Consider the following 22,500-nt stretch of genomic DNA (forward strand, 5'->3'; position numbering starts at 1 on the left):
GACTCCTCCACCCTGTTTTTATCTCTATTTCTTATCCAGTGATTATATAATTCTTATCCAACACTATTTGGTGGTAGTGGATCCCTTAATTTCGTCTCCATAATTCCCATTATATCTGGTTTTTCTTCTGAGATCAAACCGTCTATGTTAGTGTAAGTAATTTTTTATTTTTTTCCCTTTTTCTATCCCGTTTTCTTTTCCTTTCGTTTCTTTTTTTATATATACAATTTTCTCAGCCTCATGTCTAGTACTCTCCAATAGAACTCGTTCTTTTCGATCTCTGTTCTCTTCTGTTTTTTTTTTTTTTTTTTTTAGTTTCACTTCTTAGTGTTTTCTCTTTCTTTTTCATCATCGTTCATTTCTTCTTTATCAATATACTTTTATAGTTTTCACTATTTGCACACCTTCCTGCTTTTGTTAATACTTCTGCTACCATTTGTGACCTTAATTTGGTCTTTAGAGGTCGATTTTTCTTTTGAGTATTGCCCCATTCTATGCATTTGTTCTATTTCCTTCTCTATTTCTTGCTCTTCGTCTTGTACTGCTTTCAGAAATTTTCTTGCTATTTCCTTCTCTTTTCCTCTCAAGTACCTAACTAGGTTATGTTTTTCCTTTATACCACATACTACTATGTATCTTTTTTGTCTACTGTATCTCTAACCCAACTTTCTTTCTCTTTAATTACTTGAATAAACGTGTGCTCTTTTTTTAGGTCTTACTAATGGTGGTATTTTTGTTTTTTACCCTTTCATTTTCACTTTTTTACTTTCATCAATTATTTTTTCAATTCGCTTACCTCGTTATTTATTTCCGTATTTTCTTTCTATAAATCCCTCAGTTCTTTGTAGGTTTCGTTGCATTCATTAGGCGCATGATTTCTTTCTTTAGTTCCATGATCTCTTGATTCCATGATCTCATCTCCTTTTCTATATCTATAATTCTACTCAGTCTTCTGTCATATTTATCAAATTCAGAAAAAAAAACAAATCTTCATGATACCTTAAAACACCCAATGGTGTTTCGATGTTTTCGCTACGCTTCGGTATTGTGCCAGTGGGGGTCTCTACTCTGGTAATGTTTACGTTAGGTTCAACTCCATCGCCATTTTTCTGGCCTTTTTCGATTGCTTTTAATTTTCTTCAATACTCTCTATTTCTAATATATTAAATCATCACGGGCATCCACAAATATTCCCCTTCCCATTTATTACAAACTAGGTTTCCTGTTATATTCATAGTTGAGAAGTTCCGTTGTTTCTCGAGAGCTCTTGTTGAGGCGTCTTTACACTGTGACGATCGACGTGTGTGTGTGTGTGTGTGTGTGTGTGTGTGTGTGTGTGTTTATGTATACAAATATGCTTATCTAAATGCATGTTGTATTAACAAAACATTCATGAAGTTAATCAACTTTTTTTCGTATTCTAAATTTTCCCAATTAGAATTTTTCTCTGAGGAGGATGAGCGTAAACTAGTAACTAGTTCCCCATAATTCCTCATTTACTTCAAGGTTTTGTCTTTAATAAGACATCTTTTGAAATGGCTAATGATATAGAACAATGAACAGTTTAATATAAATGATACAAGTGATAGAAATAATAAAAGAAAGTAAATCGATTGTAGCATACATGATTGTTCATACTTACATCTAAACATAATTGCAAGACGACTTAGAAAAAGAACAACTATTTATACTGATCTTTCCGCATTTCTTGCCATGACGTGGCCAGATCTTCTAAGAATGTACGGATAATGCGGGTGGAGGTGAGGTGATGGAGGAGGGTATTGTGCGGTGCAGGGTAAGGGGGCTGGAAGGAGAAGGAGGAAAAAGAGGGTGTGGAGAAAAGGCAAGTCACGGGGGGAAAAACGGTTCCGTGTTCCGGATAAGGGATGGGAAATTTTTATGCTAGATACCACATTCGCCTGAAATTTTATTTTCCAGTGTATATTGCCTCCAGTTGAAGGATAAAGTTTCCCTTCTGATTTCTTGGCCACAATGGGTATAAGCTGAGGACCACAATGGAAATAAGCTTACATGTTTTTTTGTTATCCTCGGCATTTGTAATTGTTATTTCGGACTAAGTGTTCTTTTCATTATTTGCACTTCATATATATTGATTCAATGACAAATGAAATTATTATTATTATTATTATTATTATTATTATTATTATTATTATTATTATTATTATTATTATTATTATTATTATTATTATTATTATTATTATTATTATTATTATTATTATTATTATTATTATTATTATTTGGCTATGATGTCTGTTGATGTGCTGTCGGATGTCTGATAGAGTGCGTCTGTCGTGGCCAATGCAGATGTTATCACAAGGCCTGGGAAAACCAGTGATATTCGTACACTACATTAGCTCTAGATATCGTCTCACATTGCCTAAATAAATTGTTCTACATGAGCAGTGAAGAAACTCAAGATACAGACTACACGCGGAACAATGCATCAGCATGAAAGAGCTATCAAACATCTCAGACAACATCACATCAAGAAATCAGTGGGGAAACTTTGCTAAACTCCACCAAATCGAATTTGCTGTGAGGTTCCCAAACAGCTACAGTTGCTGGAGGTATTATACATCACTGACAGGGCCCCATAAATATGCAGGTGAACATGGTATCTGGCATACCATTGCTTAATTCTTTGTTCGCAACACAGACCCGGTATATGAGATTTTTCCTCCTTCTCCTCCTCCTACCCACCCTCTCTCACTCCTCCCAGACCACTCCCACTCCGCTGCTTCAAAACCCCCTCTTCCTCCATCCCATCCCCTCCTCTCCCCGACCGCACTAGTCCTACAGCATGAATTATGAAGATGACTAGCTAGTGCGCTGGAAGTACGCTGACCTTGTAAACACGGAATCGACAGATCGATCCTTGGCCGGGTTCATAAACGCTGTTTACTGGGGAGGTTGCGGCCGTGGATATGATTCCGACTAACAACTTAAAATACGTAGCGCTGCTTCCTGCCAGTTAAGGTTTACATTATTTTTTACAAAAAAGCTTGCGTTCCCACATCGAAGTCTGTCCAAATGCAAATATCTATTGGGTGAGTTTTATTCCAAGGCCTCTCACAGAATTTTGGATTAAAGTAGCGCCAGAAATTTGAGGCTTCTCTATACAGAAACCTACCTTCCAGCATTGCGAAGGGGACCTATTGTGACGATATTCTCTACGATATCATTTCCATTGAGGGATGTTATGTCCATTTTAAGAGGCCTAAGAAGAACACTCACCCAATAGAAAAATATATTTTCTTTGCCGGCGGTGCCAGTGAAATGTGCCAACAAACTGACTAGAAATCACCATCAACCCTACAGTAATTCATCTTTTCTATTACTTTTACTTCATCATGCAAAAAAAAGAAAAAAAAAAGAAAAAAAAAGTAATAATAAAATAAAATAAAATAAAATAAAATAAAGATAAACAAATAAATAAATAAATAGATAAAGGAAAAGGGGATGATGACTACGTGCACTTTGGTTTCACTTGCCCGGGACACGACGATTTGCAAAAAACCCAGTTCATGCTTTGTAATTCTGTTTTCCAATTCAAATTTGAGGCCATCTAAGCTGCAAGAGCACTTCAACATCAAGCACGGTGGAGGTGATGTTGAAGGCCATGATTTTGAATCAATGAAAACTAAAAGAGCATGTTTTGATTCTCGAACTTTTCCAAAATTAAATTTCGTTTCTGTTGACAAACCAGCGGAGAGCCCATCGGAAAATGTCCAAAATACTTCTTTCATTTATTGAATTTTATTTAGAATAAGGCGATAAATTTGTAAGGAGTTGAATAAATTATTTCGGTATATACTATAGATCAGTGGTTCTTAACCTGTGGGGAATTCCCCACTGGTGGGGAATGGCGGAGTTGCCAAGTGGGGAATGACCGGTCGGACAGAAGAACCAGTTTTTTTTTTTCTTTTTTTTTTTTAACACAAAAAACATCCACACAAAAACGCATACACACTCAGATCATTAAAGAAGCTCTTCAAGATAGACCACTAAACTCAATACACCAACATCAACCTGCGGACATAAGCCTCATTGAAAAAAAAAAAAAAAAAATCATACACCCGACAACAACCACGCTGGTACGCATAGCGCTTGGGACGTCATCCGACAGTGAAACAGTACCAAAACAGATTCAAAGTGCCCCATATCATATGGGGCACTTTGAATATGTTTTGGTACTGTTGCATATGGCATATGCAACCAACACACAGACGACACAGAACACCTCACACTACAATGCCCGTAAGAAGAGCCTTTTAGTTCTCCCATTTCACGAAAACTTGGTAAGACTTCCTCGTGTCCTAAGGGAGTTCAACATCCAAATCATATTTAAGAACAGCACAATTAAAGAAATCCTCATCAAAAATTCCCCTTGTAATAATACAGGATGTGTCTACAGAATTCCCTGTAAACACTGTAATTCTTGCTATATCGGTCAAACTGGCAAAGAATTGGATAAAAGGATGAGCCAGCACAAGTACAGTGTCAAAACAGGCCAGGTGTCTAGTGGGGTTTTTGTTCATATAAGGGACACTAACCATAGCATTGATTGGGACAATGCAAAGAAAATTGTTGTTTGCAATTCTTCATTGAAAAGAAACATAATCGGATCCAGTTCCACCAGAAATGCTTTTAATGATAATCTTAATTATGGGTTTGTGTAAACTAGATAACTTTATTACTAATAGAATAGCTTGGATCAGTGACGGAAAACAGCGGGTCAACATAAATGGTGTAAAATCCAAATGGGGAGTGTTTCTAGTGGGGTTCTCTAGGGCTCGGTTTTGGGTCCTTTATTGTTCATTATGTATATAAACGACTTGGACAATGGGATTTATAGTGATGTTAGTAAGTTTAAAGACGACACTTAAAAATAGGACGCCTAATTAGGTCAGGAGACAACGTCGATATTGTGCAGGATGACTTAACAAATTGTACACATGGTCAGTGAAATGCCAAATAAACATCAATATATCAAAGCGCAGCGTGTTAAACGTAGGTCTACACAACCCCGAAAATAGACATAGGTTAGAAAACACGTTCTTAAAAAAAACTGAGTGGGAGAGAGACTTGGGAGTTCTAGTGACTTTGAATCCAGGAAACAGTGCATTAGCGCCAGAAATAAAGCTAACAGGGCACTAGGTTTCATTGCTAGGACGGTTACAAATAAAAGTACAGAGGTAATTATCAAAAACCATCTAGCGTTAGTTAGACCTATCCTTGACTATACGGTACAGTTTTGGTCTCCGTCTTATAGAATAGACATCAATTCATTAGAATCAGTACAGAGGAGAATGACCAAAATGATACATGGGCTCAGAAAGTTACCCTACGAAGAGAGGCTTAGGCACCTTAACTTACACTCTCTTGAAAGACGTAGAGTGTGGGGTGATTTAATAAAGGTGTTCAAGTGGATCAAAGGGTGACGCAAACAAGGTCATCATATTAAGACAACAGGGCAGGACTCGCAGTAACGAATTTAAATTGGACAAATTTAGATTTAAGAAGGAAATAGGAGAGAATTAGTTTACTAATAGGGTGATCAGCGAATGGAATAGACTTAGTAACCATGTACTGAGCGGTGACACTGTTTTTTTAAGAAACGGTTAGACAACTTTATGGATGGAGATGACAGGTGGTAATAGACATGGAACTGCCTAGTGTAGGCCTTATGGTCTCTTGCAGTCTCCTTCATTCTTATGTTCTTGTGTAGTCTAACAATACCATGACACGCCAGCATAATTCTTGTGTAACCAATAATTGTTGTCCACATACTCAACTCATTTTTATCAACCACAATACACTTTAAATCTAAGCCATCATCATCGAGAGACTCGCGGAGGCCAACATGCAGAATTATTTGATTGACCACACCGTCACTGGTGATTCTATTCAGGTATGACAACGACGATAAGTCTACAAAGGAAACGTACCAGTTTAACCACGGACAGCAGTTTGCAGTCGACTTAATTCCTCGCGAATAGATTCATTCCCAGATTGTTCAAATGTAGATAGCTGGTAACCTAGTGGTAGAGTGTAGGTATCGAAATCACGCGAGCCTTGGTTTGAATCCGGGGACGACAGTCGGAATTCTTTGATTGACTACTCCCTCACTGGGGATTCTATTCATATATATATATATATATATATATATATATATATATATATATTTATATATATATATATATATATATATATATATATATATATATATAATGTGTATTTACCTAGTTATATTTTACGGGAAGGGGAGCTACGTTCGTGTGTGTGTGTGTATGTGCGCGCGCGTGTGAGTGTGACTTCGAGAAATGGATTAATTAGCTCCGTTACTGGAACTCGAACCATTAGCTATTCTCACAATTCCAGCACCTTCCTTTTGAACGCCCTGCATGATACACAATCGATAACGTCATTACTTTATGGTAACTGACCGCACAGCCAATGTTCGAGATCCAGTGGCGTAGCCAGTTAATCCAGGAATTTCAACACAATTTCCAGTTTACCACGTACGCCCTGCGTGGCTCAACCAGTAGTGTCATTGACTTGTTGCAACCAGTCACACAACCAACGCTACGAGTCTGGGGCGGATTGATAGACACACACACACAAATATATATATATATATATATATATATATATATATATATATGTATATATATATTTATATATATATATATATATATATATATATATATATATATATATATATATATGTGTATGTGTGTGTGTGTGTGTAAAATAGTAATTTCATTTTTTCATTTAATTTCAACTGACATGGATGGGATGTCCCCCGAATTTGAATTTGACAAAGATGGGGTAATATTTAGAGGTTGCACACTTTCGGAAATTTACTTAATTTCACTTGAAGTATAATAAGAATAGTATCTCTACGTTTGAAATATATTCTTTCTATTGTAGAATAAAAAAGAGAACAGATCACTTGAAACAATAACATTCATGTCAACTACATTAGGTATCGATAGTCGTGCAAGCAGAACTCTAAGATAAATAGAACAACGAGGAAAGCGAAATTAGAAAACATGAAAAACTGAAACACCTTATACATATGTGATCGTCGTGTTTAGTCATGTTCGTAAATGATAGATTATGTCGACATATTCTGATTTCTGTACACAATCTCATCCGTAAAGGCGTTATGACGCAAGACTATTTTTTCTTCAACTTCTAATTAATCGGAGGAACCGCCTACCTCTAGATATTTTTTTCGCTGTAAGACCATCATGGTAAACTATTTTGTTTTTCTCAACAACTCATATAGAATGTCACTTGATATGCTGGGGGAAAAAAGATTTCCTCAAGCATACCAGATTCCATACCGTAAACTGTGAGCTGCAAATCTGCTCCAGTAGACGGAAGAAAATATTGGCGAATGTGATAACGTATCAACACAACACCACGCACGATATTAGCTTATATATTAACAGTTCCCCTGAGCACTACGTATGATATCGTGAAATAATATTAAACATTTTCAGGTACATACCGAAAAACGCAGAAAGGCACCTACCAAGCTAATGCACTGTGAAATATTTGGTTTCTGTTAAAACTGAGACCAGCTTGGTAGGGATGAGTGAGCTTCAGGGAGGGGTTGAGATGTATACGGGACGATCTTGGGTCTGATGCAACTTCCCCGGCTAAGTCTGCAGTTGTGAGCCATTGGAAAAGTTTCACCTCGAGTATATATAGGTCATCCTTGAATTTCCACGGGGAAATCCTCACATCCACAAAAAGAAAAAAAGAAAAAACAAAAACGGAACGTGATCAGGAGAGAGAGAGAGAGAGAGAGAGAGAGAGAGAGAGAGAGAGAGAGAGAGAGAGAGAGAGAGAGAGAGAGAGAGAGAGAGAGAGAGAGAGAGAGAGAGAGAGAGAGAAAAGGACGTACATTCGCGTACGTGCACACACACACATTTACAGAATCATGAAGGCATGGAAGTCCTTGACAGAGAAGATTTATTAAAGTGGGATAGAAGAAAAACAACGGGACATAAAAAGAAACTCATAAAGGATAGTTAAAGAAGAGATCTGAAAAAAAAGGAACAAATTGGACGAAACAATAGTGTGTGCAAGCACCATACAAGAATTTAAGAACAAACGAGATGTTGCGAGATGCAAAGAAGGGTCACTACAAGCATAGCTCCCCTTCCCGTATAATACAGCTAGGTAAATACACAAACACATCCACACATCCACAAGACTCAACGGCGCAGTGGTAGTGTTCGCAATTGCTACTTCAACGGTGCGAATTCGAAATCCGCCCAGGGCAGAAATTATTTAAGTATCGCTGCGCTGCGAGTCGTTATTCCAACTCTTGTGGGCGGGGAGTTGGGTATATGTGTGCGTGTAAGGTCACAGCATTACCCATAGATCGGTCATATATGAGCTCTGAGCTCTCATCCGGGTGGCAGTAACTGCCGATCACGAGTCCTACACGTCATCCAAGACCATGGTGAATTACACACACACACACACACACACACACACACACACACACACACACACACACACACACACACACACACACACATATATATATATATATATATATATATATATATATATATATATATATATATATATATATATATATATATATATTGAGACATATGTTGAGATATTCCGACAGGTTGACGTAAGTGGGAATCGGAAACACAGGAGTCTTAGTCTGAGTTTATTCCTGACTAGATTTGAGGTTATGCTTTCTCACAGGAATGGTGTACAAAATGGGTTGTGAGAATTTATACATGAGGGAGACCTCACTACCTTCCTGCGTTGCCAGAATTGGCGCCAAATGTGGAAACCACCGAATGATATATTTATTGAAGATAGTAATGAGATAAAAGAGGCAAAAATGAGAGCAGATGTGAATTGGGCTAAAAGTATGACAGTCTTTTTTTTTTTAGATAATAAGAATATGTTTTGGGAGGAAATTATGAGAGGAAGGGAAGGCGAATCAAATAGAGAAGAAAAGGTAAAGGGTGCAGATGGAAAGATGGTAATGGAAGAGACGGCAATAAGAGGAAGATGGGCAGAGTATCATAAGGACTTGCTGAATGTGAAGGAGGATAGGGAGGGAAAGGTAGTTGTAGTGTAGGAAGCACTAAGAAAATGACAGTGATAAATGAGGAAAATGGAGGAGAAAATAAGGAAACATGAGATAAAAGCAGCTATTAAAATTATGAGAGCAGGTAAGGCACCTGGGTTGGATGGGTGTCATGCGGAGTGTCTGAAAAAAGGGAGGTAGTGATGGTGGACTGGCTGGTGAGGTTGTTTAATGTTTGTTTAAAAGAGGGTAGAGTGCCGGAAGCCTGGAGGCGTGTCTGTATTTACAAGGGAAAAAGGAGACAAGCGAGAGTGTAGTAGTTTCAGAGGGATCATTTTGGTGAGTGTAGTTGGGAAGGCTTATATGCACTTACAAAAACCCACATCTCCCTTCCCAGTTTCACATTCATCCACTTTAACCTTGATGGAACCTCCTTCCACTCCACCACACGTTTACCTATCTCTTCACTTACTAGTACAGCCACCCTTTCACTCCCTCGTCCTCTCTCCACTCCAGACACCCTCCCAAACTCATACTCGCCCCTCCCTTTCAATTTAGTTTCACTCAACGCCTACACATCTATCTTTCCTCCCACAGACATATTGCCTATCTCTCCCCCATTATTCTCATCTGTACCACATCCACGCATATTCAAAGACCCAAACCTTAGGGTTCTGGTTGAAAATCTCCCAGACCCTCTAATGCTTTTTTTTTTTATGTACATGTGATTCACCATGGTTTTGGATCACGTGTTGGACTCGTGATCGACAGCTATTTCCCTCACGGAAGAGAATTCAGAGCTCGTATATGACCGATCTATGGGTAAAGCTGTGACCTTACAAGCACACACACACACAACTCCCCGCCTATGAGAGTTGGAGTAACAACCCGCAGCGCAACGATACTGGAATTATTTCAGTCCCGGGCGGGATTCGAAACCGGACTTCCGTAGTAGCAGCCGGCAACTCAACCAACTTGTGCGTGCGTGCGTGTTTGTGTGTGTGTGTGTGTGTGTGTGTGTGTGTGTGTGTGTGTGTGTGTGTGTGTGTGTGTGTGTGTGTGTGTGTGTGTGTGTGTGTGTGCGTGTGTGTGTGTATTTACCTAGTTTTATTATACGGGAAGGGGAGCTATGCTAGTGGTGACCTGTTTTTGTATCTCGCAAGATCAGTTTTGTTCTTAAATTGTTGTATTGTGTTTGCACACACTATTTCTTCATCCAACTTGTTCCATACATCTATCACTCTACAGTATGTGGGAAGCTGTTCTTTTTCAGGTCTCTTCTGTAGTTATCCTTTTTGAGTTTCATTGCATGTCCTCTTGATTTTCCTGTGTGAGTGTGTGTGTGTGTGTGTGTGTGTGTGTGTGTGTGTGTGTGTGTGTGTGTGTGTGTGTGTGTGTGTGTGTGTGTGTGTGTGTGTGTGTGTGTGTGTGTGTGTGTGTGTGTGTGTGTGTGTGTGTGTGTGTGTGTGCGTGTGTGTGTGTGTGTGTTCCAAAATCCTACATTTCGTATACCATTTGCCTTTGAACGATGTTCAGAGATAGATCCGCCCACAAACAGAAGATTCTTCTTGGCCAGTTCTTTCTTGCCTTAATCTCGATTGGACGTTGGATTTTCCGTCCAGGCCTAATGAAGAAACACTGGGTTTTTGACGTCACGCCTCACCTGGTCTTCTGCTACGTTTTTTGTTGTTGTTTTTTTCAACTCTATTAATACATTCGATACTGTGGTGAATTCTTAGGTATTTATTCTTGCTAACGCAAAACGATTTTATTAAATTAAAATATATTACCCTTAAATATAAAGGATTTTAATCCGCCATGTTTAACTCCTATGGTACAACTTTATACACTGAATTTATTTTAGGGGAATACCGGACGATTGTGCTGGAAGTCTACGTGATATACAGGAAAAATCCCAATGGTCTATTTACAGCGGCTACGGTGACAGTCTGTGTGCATTGAGCACAGGTGTTTTGATTGCAGCATTAAAACAAGTTTTGGATTAAATGTAAACATGTAAATACATGTAAAATGCATTTAGATATACATGTAAATGTAAACTATGTAAAGATTAAAGGAGTCAAAATTTTTCCTGGATTTCTGAATTGGATTTTGGCTTGGGTTCTTTGCTGGTTATGTAGAGCCTAATCATACTGGGATAATTGCAGCCGAAGTTGTGTACTTAGTTGCATGTAATATTTAAATTTGTAACGGGAATAGGCAAGCGTGACTCATACGCATCTATTTGAAAAAAAAATCGTCTGGAATTTTTATATTACGATTTCAGATCAAAACCCAACACTTCAAAAGTACACACAGAGCAACTGGAAATTTCGAGTTCCTAAGTTTGTCCAGGAGCGGTTGGCGGGAAATCCCGCCAGACAAAGCCCGGGCCAGCGTCCAGTGGAGGAAAAAACACGCGCACACACACACACACACACACACACATACACACACGCGCGCGCGCGCACACACACACACTTAGGAATTAAGATTTGATTATAAAAAATTAAACAAGGAAAAGAAATATCTGGAAGACAGTGTGAAGCAACAGAGAAACCAAAATCAACGAAGAAAGTATAAAATAAATTAAACAAGAGCTGAGAGGGTGGTTACAACAGGAAGAACAGGAACAAATGCAGCTAAGAATAATTATGGTGATGAGAAGGATATTGAAAAGTAAAGATATATTGATCAAAGAAGCAGCAGGCAAGAGAAAATACGTCATAGTGATATGATTAAGGTAATGCACGACCATTGAAGATAGAATTTAGATCTCAAAATACAGTGTCCAAAATAATGAACAACATAAGGAAATTAGCAAGTGTTGAAAAAATAAAGAAAATATGGATAAGAAGAGACGCATGAGATGAAGAGAGAAAATGAGAGTAACGGTACAAGAGAGAGAGAGAGAGAGAGAGAGAGAGAGAGAGAGAGAGAGAGAGAGAGAGAGAGAGAGAGAGAGAGAGAAAAGGATCGAAGAGGAGCGACAAGGCAATAAAAGAATTTTATTAGAGTGAGATAGACACAAGTGATGAAGAGAGGAAAAAAGAGTTATGGGCGAAGAAGAAGAAGAAGAAGAAGAAGAAGAAGTGGGGGGGGGGAAGAGCCGAGAAGGAAATTAGTAGAGAAGAATACAATAATGAAATATGGATTAATGAAAAGAAAGTTAAAGAAGTATCAAATTGTACCTTGGAGCAGATTTTAACAGTAAAGGACGAATGGAAGTTGGAATAAACAGTAGGATTGTTAAATATAACAAATAATTTTATTCTCTTTATCCACTCCTCAAAGATACTGCAGTACCAACCCATGTTAAGAAAATTATTTATGTCACTATACTTCGGCCCATACTTACTTATGGTTGAGAGGCTTGGAAAATGACATCAAAAACAAGAAGTAAAATTCAGGCGGCCAAAATGCTGAAAACTATTAGAAGATGCTCACGCTTAGACCACAATAGAAAAAATAAACAAAAAAACGATACTCGACGAACTTGAACTTGACTCAGTGTTGGACTATGCTGAACGAGCACAGTTAAGATGGTATGGACATGTAAAAACAATGGAACCAGAAAAATACCCTCGAAGGTTATTACGAATGGAGACCAACTGGAAGAGGACCTGTAGGAAGACCGCGAATGAGGTGGAGGACAAACCTAGAGAGGGCCATCGAGAAGAGAAGTACCACCATGGAAGAAGATGAGAGAACAAACGCAGATGAAGACAAAACCCAATGGAGAAAAATTCCTCTGGCGCAATAACTGACAGACCGTAGCAAACAGGAGGAGGGTGAAGGTGAATGAGAGAATATATCTATCTATCTATCTATCTATCTATCTATCTATCTATCTATCTATCTATCTATATATATATATATATATATATATATATATATATATATGTATATATATATATACAAATAGAAAATAAATAAATAAAAATAGAAACGAAGAAAAGCAGATTAATTATCATTTAAATCAGTTACATGTTTACTTAAGGGAGTGATGTACATTGGCAAAATCAGAAAAGGCTTGGGAGAAGTGGCAATGTATATATATATATATATATATATAAATATATATATATATATATATATATATATATATATATATATATATACATATATATATATATATATACATATATATACATATATATATGTATGTATATATATATGTATATATATGCATATATATATGTGTATATATGCATATATATATATATGTATATATATATATATATATATGTATATATATATATATGTGTGTGTGTGTGTGTGTGTGTGTGTGTGTGTGTGTATGTGTGTGTGTGTGTGTGTGTGTGTGTGTGTGTGTGTGTGTGTGTGTGTGTGTGTGTGTGTGTGTGTGTGTGTGTGTGTGTGTGTGTGTGTGTGTGTGTATGCGAAAGTAACCAATAGGAAAATATAAACTAACAAAGCAGAGCGCTTTCGTATGATTACATCTTCAGTGCTGATACAAAGAAGGAATTATAAAATAGAGAAGCAAGGTACAGAATATATGACTGAGACAAGGTAAAGAGGGAATTCGGAGAGGTAGTGACATTTGACACCGTCTGGGTAACCAACAAGTATAGGACAATTGCTCATAACTGGTATATTACAATTTAAATAATTTTGAAATTTGTACAAACCTTGATGGAGATTAACATTTATTCCCTTACTAGATTTGATCAAACTGCATTCAATCTAATTTCTTTCTGTGATGTTATTGTTGTATGTGATGACTTTAGCGTTATCCCAGTCAACTGGGTGGTTAAAATTGTTCATGAGGTTGAATATGCCGCTAGATTGGTTTCCCCGGGATCTCTAACGTATTTCTTGTGTTGATTGATTCGTGTTTTGAGTGTTTTAGCAGTCTGACCAACATAAAACTGATCACAAAATTTACAAGGTATTTTGTACACACATCCTTTATCACTATTGACAGAATTATTTATGAGCAATTGTCTTACAGTGTTCTTATTATGAAAAACTACATTATTTAAATTGTAACATACAATTTATAAGCAATTGTCCCATACTTATTGGTAACCAAGGCGACAGTAGAAGTCACGTGTACTTCTTCCACTACCTCTCCGAATTCCCTCTTTACCATGTCTCACTCAGTCATATATTCTGTACCTTGCTTTTCCATTTTATAATTCCTTCTTTGTATCAGCACTGAAGATGTAATCATACGAAAGCGCTCTGCTACGTTAGTTTACTTTTTTCCTAGTGGTTACTTTCGCATTTGTGAACACACGTTCCTAGTGTTTTTAGTGCAATTAATGCAGAATTTAATAAGAATCTTACAAAGGATTTGAAAGGGAATGACTTACTCATTAAACAGTTTTCTACTTTGTCACCCTCCTTACCATATTTGTACGAATTGATTAAGACCCATAAACTTGATAATCCTATTAAGCCCATAATCGGCTCTACTGGTTCCATTTCTTATAAATTATAGAAATGGCTACTGTCCATTCTGAGCCCCCTTGTGGGATCTATTTCTCATTCTCACATTAAAATCAGCGAAGATTTAATCAACAAACTTAACAGTCTAGACCTTACTTATGATTTCAAGTTAGTTTTGACATTAATTCTTTATTTACATGTGTTCCCGTTTTTTATTTGCTTGACTTTCTAAGAAAATAACTTCATTCACACAACTTACCGTTACCTGTAGACACTATTATCAATTTCATTAAACTTTGTGTGGTTGAATCTAAATTTGTTTTTAATGATGAATTTTATGTTCAAAAACTTGGTATGGCTATGGGGAACTCCTTATCCCCAGTTTTAAGCAATTTGTACATGGAGTTCTTTGAAAGGGAATTGTTACCTTGTACCCTCCCCCGTAAAGTCATCTGGTATCGATATGTCGATGACATTTTATGTATTTGGCCCATGGATATTAATTTGGACATTTTTCTCATTAAACTAAATGATTTAGTACCTTCTATTAAATCTAAAACTGAGGTAGAACAAGATAACAAATTGCCCTTTTTAGATGTTTCCATTATTAGAAAAGATAGATGTTTTAGGTTTGACATTTTTAGGAAACCAACCATTGTTTGTCATATGTCCATTTCTATTCTGCACATCATATTGATACTAAAGTTTCTGTTTTTTTCATTCATATTTTCAAGAATTATAGAATTTGCAGTCCACAATTTTTAGACCAAGAAATAAGAAAAATATATGACATTGCATCGGGCTTGAATTATCCTAAATAGATAAAGCACAATATAGGGCAAGGAAGTCTTATCTTAATACATTCCAAAAAGATAATTTTTGCAATAAAAATATTCTAATTCTTCCCTTTAATGAAAATCTTGTAAGACTTCCTCACATCCTTAAGGAATTCAATATTAATGTTATTTTCAAAAACCGTACCATCAAAGAACTCATTAAAAATTCCCCTTGCGATAATGTAGGATGTGTCTATAGGATTCCTTGTAAACACTGTAGCTCCTGTTACATTGGCCAAACTGGTAAAGAATTAAATATTAGGGTGAATCAACACAGATATAGCATATGGACGGGCCAAATGTCTAGTGGGGTTTTTGTCCATGTAAGGGACGCTAACCATAGTATTGACTGACAATGTTAGCAAAATTGTTGTTTGTAATTCTGTTTTAGAAAGGAACATCATTGAATCCAGTTTTATAAAGAGCAATTTTGATAACAATATAAACTTGATTTTAGGTCTATTTAAACTAGATAATTTCATAATTAATAGGATAGTAAAGCAGTATCATGGCTCCTAATTGTGCCAGATGTCCTGCGGAAGTTTCGGCCACATGGTAACTGGTTATGCTCCATTGTATTTCCTGTTTTATTGTTTTATTATGACTATTATCAGTTTCATTTATATATGAATGTGTGTGTATCTATATTGTACGAAACTTTTATGTGACTATAACTTTTCCCCAGTTTTCTTTTTTCTGTGTAAATAATGTGTCCTATTTCTCTTGTACTCTGAGGATGTCGTAAAAGACGAAAACTTTTAGTATTCCGACTTCATTTTCCCTGTGGTTTCTGCAATATTATATAGTCACGCGTTATTGTGATTATTTTTGAAAAAAAAAAAAAAAAAAAAAATATATATATATATATATGTATGTGTGTGTATATATATATATACATATATACACACACACACACACACACACACACATATATATATATATATATATATATATATATATATATATATATATATATGTAAGTATTTATATATGTATATATATATATGTATTTATGTATATATATGTATGTATATATGTGTGTGTGTGTGTGTGTGTGTGTGTGTGTGTGTGTGTGTGTGTGTGTGTGTGTGTGTGTGTGTGTGTGTGTGTTTTAGATAGGGATAATACCTCTGTAGAAGGGGTTGCCATGTTCCTTTAGGATAACTCCGACTACCTTGGTTCCCACCTGACACCCAGATCTCACCTGTGCCTCCTAGAAGCTGTAGCATGCGCAGACGGGCTAAACCAAGTAAGGGTAGCCGGTCGGGTCTGCAACTCTCCGGTGAGTTATTAAGGGTATCCCTACCTTGACATGTGAAGACTGCCGTCGGCAGAATGAGCGGAAGAGGTCAATTTGTTCTCCCAACGGCGACTGCAGGCGTCGTGGATCGCTGAGAGCACGGCAAGGCACGGAATGAGTCGTGGTCATCCACTGCAGCTAAAGGAGCCCCTGGTTGTGACGGCTTCCGTACCACCGGACCCTGGTTCCCGAGGCCAGGAGAGTGGGATTGCCCCCATGGAACGACTTTCCCACTTAAAACCATTCCCGTGCAGGTGTTTCCTCTCAGGTGGCACCCTCTCCCCCCTCCCCCCCTCAATCCTTTCATCAAAAGCCCTGCGACGATGGAGAACGGGCGAAGCAATGGGTGGAGGCGACCACTGGAAGTTGTAGTCTGAACTCTGCACAAAGACGTCCTAGTGGCAATAGTCGCTCTCCTTCTGACCCCGGGACAAAAGAGGAGTTCGGTGTTCCTCCAGGCGACTGAGCATCCTTTTTAGTGTAGCACTGTTCACCCTCACATGAGGGAAGGGACTAGAAAAGGTGTCCCAACCAAAACTTGTCCTTATCAACTGGCTAGTATACCGCGACTGGAAGTTTGCCCTTTAAGCGGTCGAAAACAAAGAAGAAAGAACCTAATACTTGGCGCATGGAACATGCGCACCCTCATGGATAGAGAAAACTCCTCAAGGCCTGAGAGGAGAACAGCCCTCGTCGCAAGAGAACTAGCCCGCTATCGCATCGACATGGCGGCCCTCAGTGAAACCAGACTTCCTGAGGAGGAAAGGAAAGGTGGTTACACTTTCTTTTGGAAAGGCAAAAGCAAAGACGAAGACAGAATACATGGAGTAGGACTCGCCATCAAGATCTCACTCCTCAAACAGTTACCCGACCTTTCAACATCTATTAACGAACGGCTGATGAAGACTCGCTTCCCTTTTGACCGTACCCGACATGCCACGATCATCAGCGCTTACGCCCCCATCCTCACAAGTAGCGACGAAGCGAAAGAAACCTTCTACGAAGAACTCAGCACCTTAGTGAAAGACGTCCCCCCTAGCGACAAACTCTTTCTGCTGGGTGACTTCAATGCCAAAATTGGAGCGAATTACAACAACTGAAATAGTGTGCTGGGACTGCATGGCATAGGAAGGATGAACTCCAACGGCCTAATGCTCCTGAGCATGTGCGCTGAAAACCACCTGGCTATTACGAACACCATGTTTAGACAGGCAGACAAGTATAAGACGACCTGGTTACATCCCAGATCTAGGCAGTGACATTTGATCGACTTCGTCATGTGCCGCCAGAAAGACATCCGCGATGTGAAGATCACAAGAGCAATGTGCGGTGCAGAATGGTGGACAGACCATCGTTTAGTCAGATGTATCCTATCACTGTACATCATCCCACCTCACCGTAAAATACCGAAAGCCATCAAACCAGCATACAAAGTCGCTCAACTTATGAACTCCCAGCACGTAACGAATTTGCGGATGACCTGGACGACCGACTAATTGCTCACGGACCCCTGACTGGCTGCCCGACACAATAATGGGAGCAGTTGTTCAAGTCTCTGGTGACGGAGTCAGCCGGGGCCACCATTGATCCCAGGAAGAGAATTCTTCAAGACTGGTTTGATGAGAATGATGAGACCATAAAGTCACCCTTCGACAACAAACAGGAAGCCTTTATCGAGTGGTAGAACAACCCTTCCTCCACCTCCAAGCATGATCTCTTTAAGTACCTCCAGAGGCAGGTCCAGACAACGCTTCGAAAGATGCAGGACAAGTGGTGGGAGGACAAGGCGGAGGAGGTCCAAAGATACGCAGACACCCAGAACTCCAAGATGTTCTACAGTGCCACAAAGGAGGTCTATAGACCCATGAGGCCGTGAACCGCTCCGCTCTTGACAGCAGACGGCTCCACCTTGCTGAAAGAGAAGAGAAGCATCAACGCGCGATGGAGGAAACATTTCTGCACCCTGCTTAACCGGCCATCAACAGTAGAATCTCATGTCCTCGGCCTCATCACCAAGAAACCCACCTACGATGGAAGAAGTTATGAATGCCATTAGCCAGACCAACTCAGGCAAGGCCCCTGGCATGGATGGGATCCCAGCTGAAATCTTCAAGTCAGCTGGACCCGTTGCCCTGGAATCCTTCTTCTCCCTCCTTACCAACATCTGGGAAGGTGAAGAGATACCCAAAGAACTCAGAAATGCCACCGTCATCTCTCTCTTCAAGAACAAGGGCAGCAAGACAGACTGTGGAAATTATAGAGGTATCTCTCTTCTCCCCATTGCGGGGAAAATCCTGGCAAGAGTCATGGTCAACCGTCTCATTTTCCATGTCTCTGAAGACAACCTGCCAGAAGCACAACGCGGATTTCGACCAAACCGCAGTACGGCTGACATGATCTTTGCCATGCGCCAAGTGCAAGAGAAATATATTGAACAAAACATGGACTTGTACGCAGTCTTTATTGACCTCACCAAAGCATTCGACACAGTGAACAGGGAGGCTCTCTGGGCCATTCTGTCCAAGCTCGGATGCCCAGACAAATTCGTCAATCTTATTAGACAATTCTATGACATGACCGGGCAGGTGCTGTCGGGCGGAGAGGTGTCGGAGCCCTTCAACATCAGCAATGGCGTCAAACAAGGATGCGTCCTGGCCCCGATCCTCTTTAATCTGTTCTTCACCTGTGTGCTCAACCATGCTTTCAGGGACCTGGACCTTGGAGGTATATCTGCGATTCAGATTTGAAGGTTCTGTGTTAGATCTTCGTCGACTGAACGCAAATACTAAAACCACTGAGAAACTCATTCTTGAGGGACTTTTTGCTGATGACTGTGCCCTCATGGCCCACAAGGAATCTGACCTACAGCTAATCGTCGATAAGTTTGCTGAGGCTGCCCGCCTCTTTGGCCTTACCATCAGCCTTGGAAAGACAGAAGTGCTTTTCCAACTAGCACCCACCTCTACCTCCTAGCCTCCCTCCATCTCCATCGAGGGAACTGAACTGAAAACTGCGAAGGAGTTCAAATATCTCGGCAGCACTATTAGCAACGACGGCAGCCCGGACAAAGAAATCAGTGCCAGAATCTGCAAAGCCAGCCAAGCACTTGGCCGGCTCAAAACACGAGTCCTGAACCAGCGAAACTTCAGACTTTCTTCCAAACTGGAAGTGTACAGTGCTGTCGTCCTTACTAGCCTTCTTTATGGCTGCGAGTCATGGACCCTGTATAGTCGACACCTGAAGCAGCTAGAGCACTTTCACATGCGCGGCTTAAGATCCATTCTAAATATCAAATGGCAAAACCGAGTCACAAACCAAGAGGTGCTCGACCATGCAGAGACGACCAGCATCGAGGCCATGATCCATAAAAGTCAGCTCCGTTGGGTGGGACATATTCTTATGGATGACCACTGCCTCCCCAAACAACTCTTGTATGGGGAACTTAGCTCAGGCAAGAGAAACACAGGCAGTCCACGCAAGCGCTTTAAGGACTGCATGAAGACACACCTCACCCATACTAACATTCCACCAAAAAAACTTGAAACCGAGGCTTTGGACAGACCTCAGTGGCGTTCCATCACCTGCAGGCCCAGACAGTTTTTGAGGACCAACGCAGGGAAAACGCCAGAAAGGCAAAAGCGAGGCGCAAGGCCACGTCATCACAGCCTCCAAGCAATGGACATTTCCCCTGACCCCACTGCCTCCGGGTCTGCCGTTCGAGAATTGGCCTCATAAGCCACCTCCGATCCCATAACAGGTGTTAACCTACCTCCCCGTCAGAAAACCTGAGAAGCTGTCATCGTCGAAATCGAAGGACTACCATTCAGTGTACATATAAACTTTCCCACGTGTACATACTAACGATTACACTATCATGGCGGAGGTGGGTTGAACGCAAAAATTCGTGTATGTGTAACTCGAGCATACAAATATAAGAAAGTTGTGCTTAACTTATATCTCTCTCGATAGCGTAATGGGTTTAGTCACTGACACTTTGTCACGTCCGAGCTGAGTTCGAGTCCTCGGCTCGACCACGCTTCAATTTCCAATATATGCCTCCTTCAAGCTTCTCAGTCTCGACTGCGGTGACAAGGATATAAAAGTGATTTGTGGTTGAAAAGATGTTATATATATATATATATATATATATATATATATATATATATATATATATATATATATATATATATATATATATAGACCACAATGCACTTTAATTCTAAGCCATAAACACCGGGTATCTCGATGGAGGCGACATGCAGAAATTAGAATGTGGTACGACCAAGGACTTGAACCTGGTTATCACGTTTAAATTTCTGCATGTCGCCTCCATCGGGACACCCAATATTGATGGCTTAGAATTAAAGTGCATTGTGGTTTATAAAAATGAATGTATCGCTATTCACTGGGACCCATTCAGTGTTGTACATACACACATACATACACACACACACACACACACACACACACACACACACATATATATATATATATATATATATATATATACACACATATATATATATGTTATATATTCATATATATATATATATATATGTTATATATACATATATATATATATATGTTATATATATATATATATATATATATATATATATATAGATAGATAGATAGATAGGTAGATAGATAAAATAGAATAGATAAATACAAAAGAGCCAGAAAAATGCAAATAAAAAATAGAAGAACTTTAAAAGGATGTAGTCGATCAATACAAAGACCAACCCAAACTATTTTAAAGATGGTATAAACTGAAACACAAAATTGGAATATTCAAATTGAAAGTTGAATGCATTATTCACGAGGACACAAAAATACGAGTAGAAATAATAATTAAAACTTTTCAGTCAGTACTCATAAAGATGAAGCGTATGAGAGGGAAAAGGATGGAAAAATGTAAACATCATTAATTATATGATAATGAGAATGGAGGAAGTGCTTAGATCGTTAGAGAGATTGGAAATAAGGAGGGCCTCAGAACCCGATGAGTCATGAAATTGGCTATTGTAAATTGGCGAACAAAGCACACAATTTGATAACTAGTTCGCCAGAAGAGGGTAAGGTACCATCAGGTTGGAGATCAGCAAAAGTACCTATGCACAGCTACAGACCAATTAGTTTGATATTGGTTATAGGTAAAATGCTAGAATCATTCATAGCAAATGATATCATTGAACATTTAGAGAGGCATAATCTGATTCGTGACTCACAGCATGAGTTCAGCAAGGGAAGGTCGTATGCAACTGTGGGAAACTGTCGATCACTTATTTGATTTCCGAAGAAATCCCGCTCCTGTTTCAATCTTCACCTCTTTGTTGGTTTCATACCGTTTGTTTTAATCACTCTCTAACCTAACTATTCCTACTGGCTAAGTCCTAACACAGTCCCGCTTGATTCCCGCTCATTTCACTTGCAGGCACACTTAATTCCGTGGAACTGATCACACTGATTGGCATCGACGCGCGGACATCCCCCCCCCCCCCCCGAGGGTAACTGCGAACACCTTTTCACCCCGCCCTGGAGGTCCCAACCGCGTGTCCCTGTCTGTGCCACATTCACCGCATGCACACCACAGTAACTAAGTTTTCATCCTTCTACACTAAGTTTTCATCCTTTCACACTAATGCCTATAAGTCGACAGATAACAATAAGAGTTACGATGTTATATACCTTGACTTTAGGAAAGCGTTCGACAAGGTGCCCCACCAGAGACTAATAAAGCAAATCAGGGCATAGGAGGAAAAGTGTCTGAATAGATTAGAACATGAATTGGCGACACAAAACAGTAGGTCACTATAAGAACATAAGAATGATGGAGAATGCAAGAGACCATA

At 39.1% G+C, this 22,500-nt stretch overlaps 1 protein-coding gene across 3 annotated transcripts in view; it reads right to left on the reverse strand.

Annotated features, from left to right (window-relative positions):
- Positions 1–16,815, reverse strand: part of LOC143028459 (glucose dehydrogenase [FAD, quinone]-like) — a 36,851-nt gene extending 20,036 nt beyond the window's left edge. The window contains exon 1 of one of the 3 annotated variants that reach the window (XM_076190591.1): positions 16,655–16,815. The gene's annotated coding sequence lies outside the window, so the exon portion shown is untranslated. Of the gene's footprint in view, positions 1–7,540; positions 7,720–16,654 lie in introns of those variants that run through there. The other 2 variants (XM_076190590.1, XM_076190589.1) reach the window with 2 other exon arrangements.
- Positions 16,816–22,500: the final 5,685 nt, after the last annotated feature.

The sequence above is a fragment of the Oratosquilla oratoria genome, chromosome 9 (genome assembly GCF_046742065.1).
Source record: "Oratosquilla oratoria isolate Oo_2021 chromosome 9, ASM4674206v1, whole genome shotgun sequence".
Lineage (NCBI taxonomy): Eukaryota > Metazoa > Arthropoda > Malacostraca > Stomatopoda > Squillidae > Oratosquilla > Oratosquilla oratoria.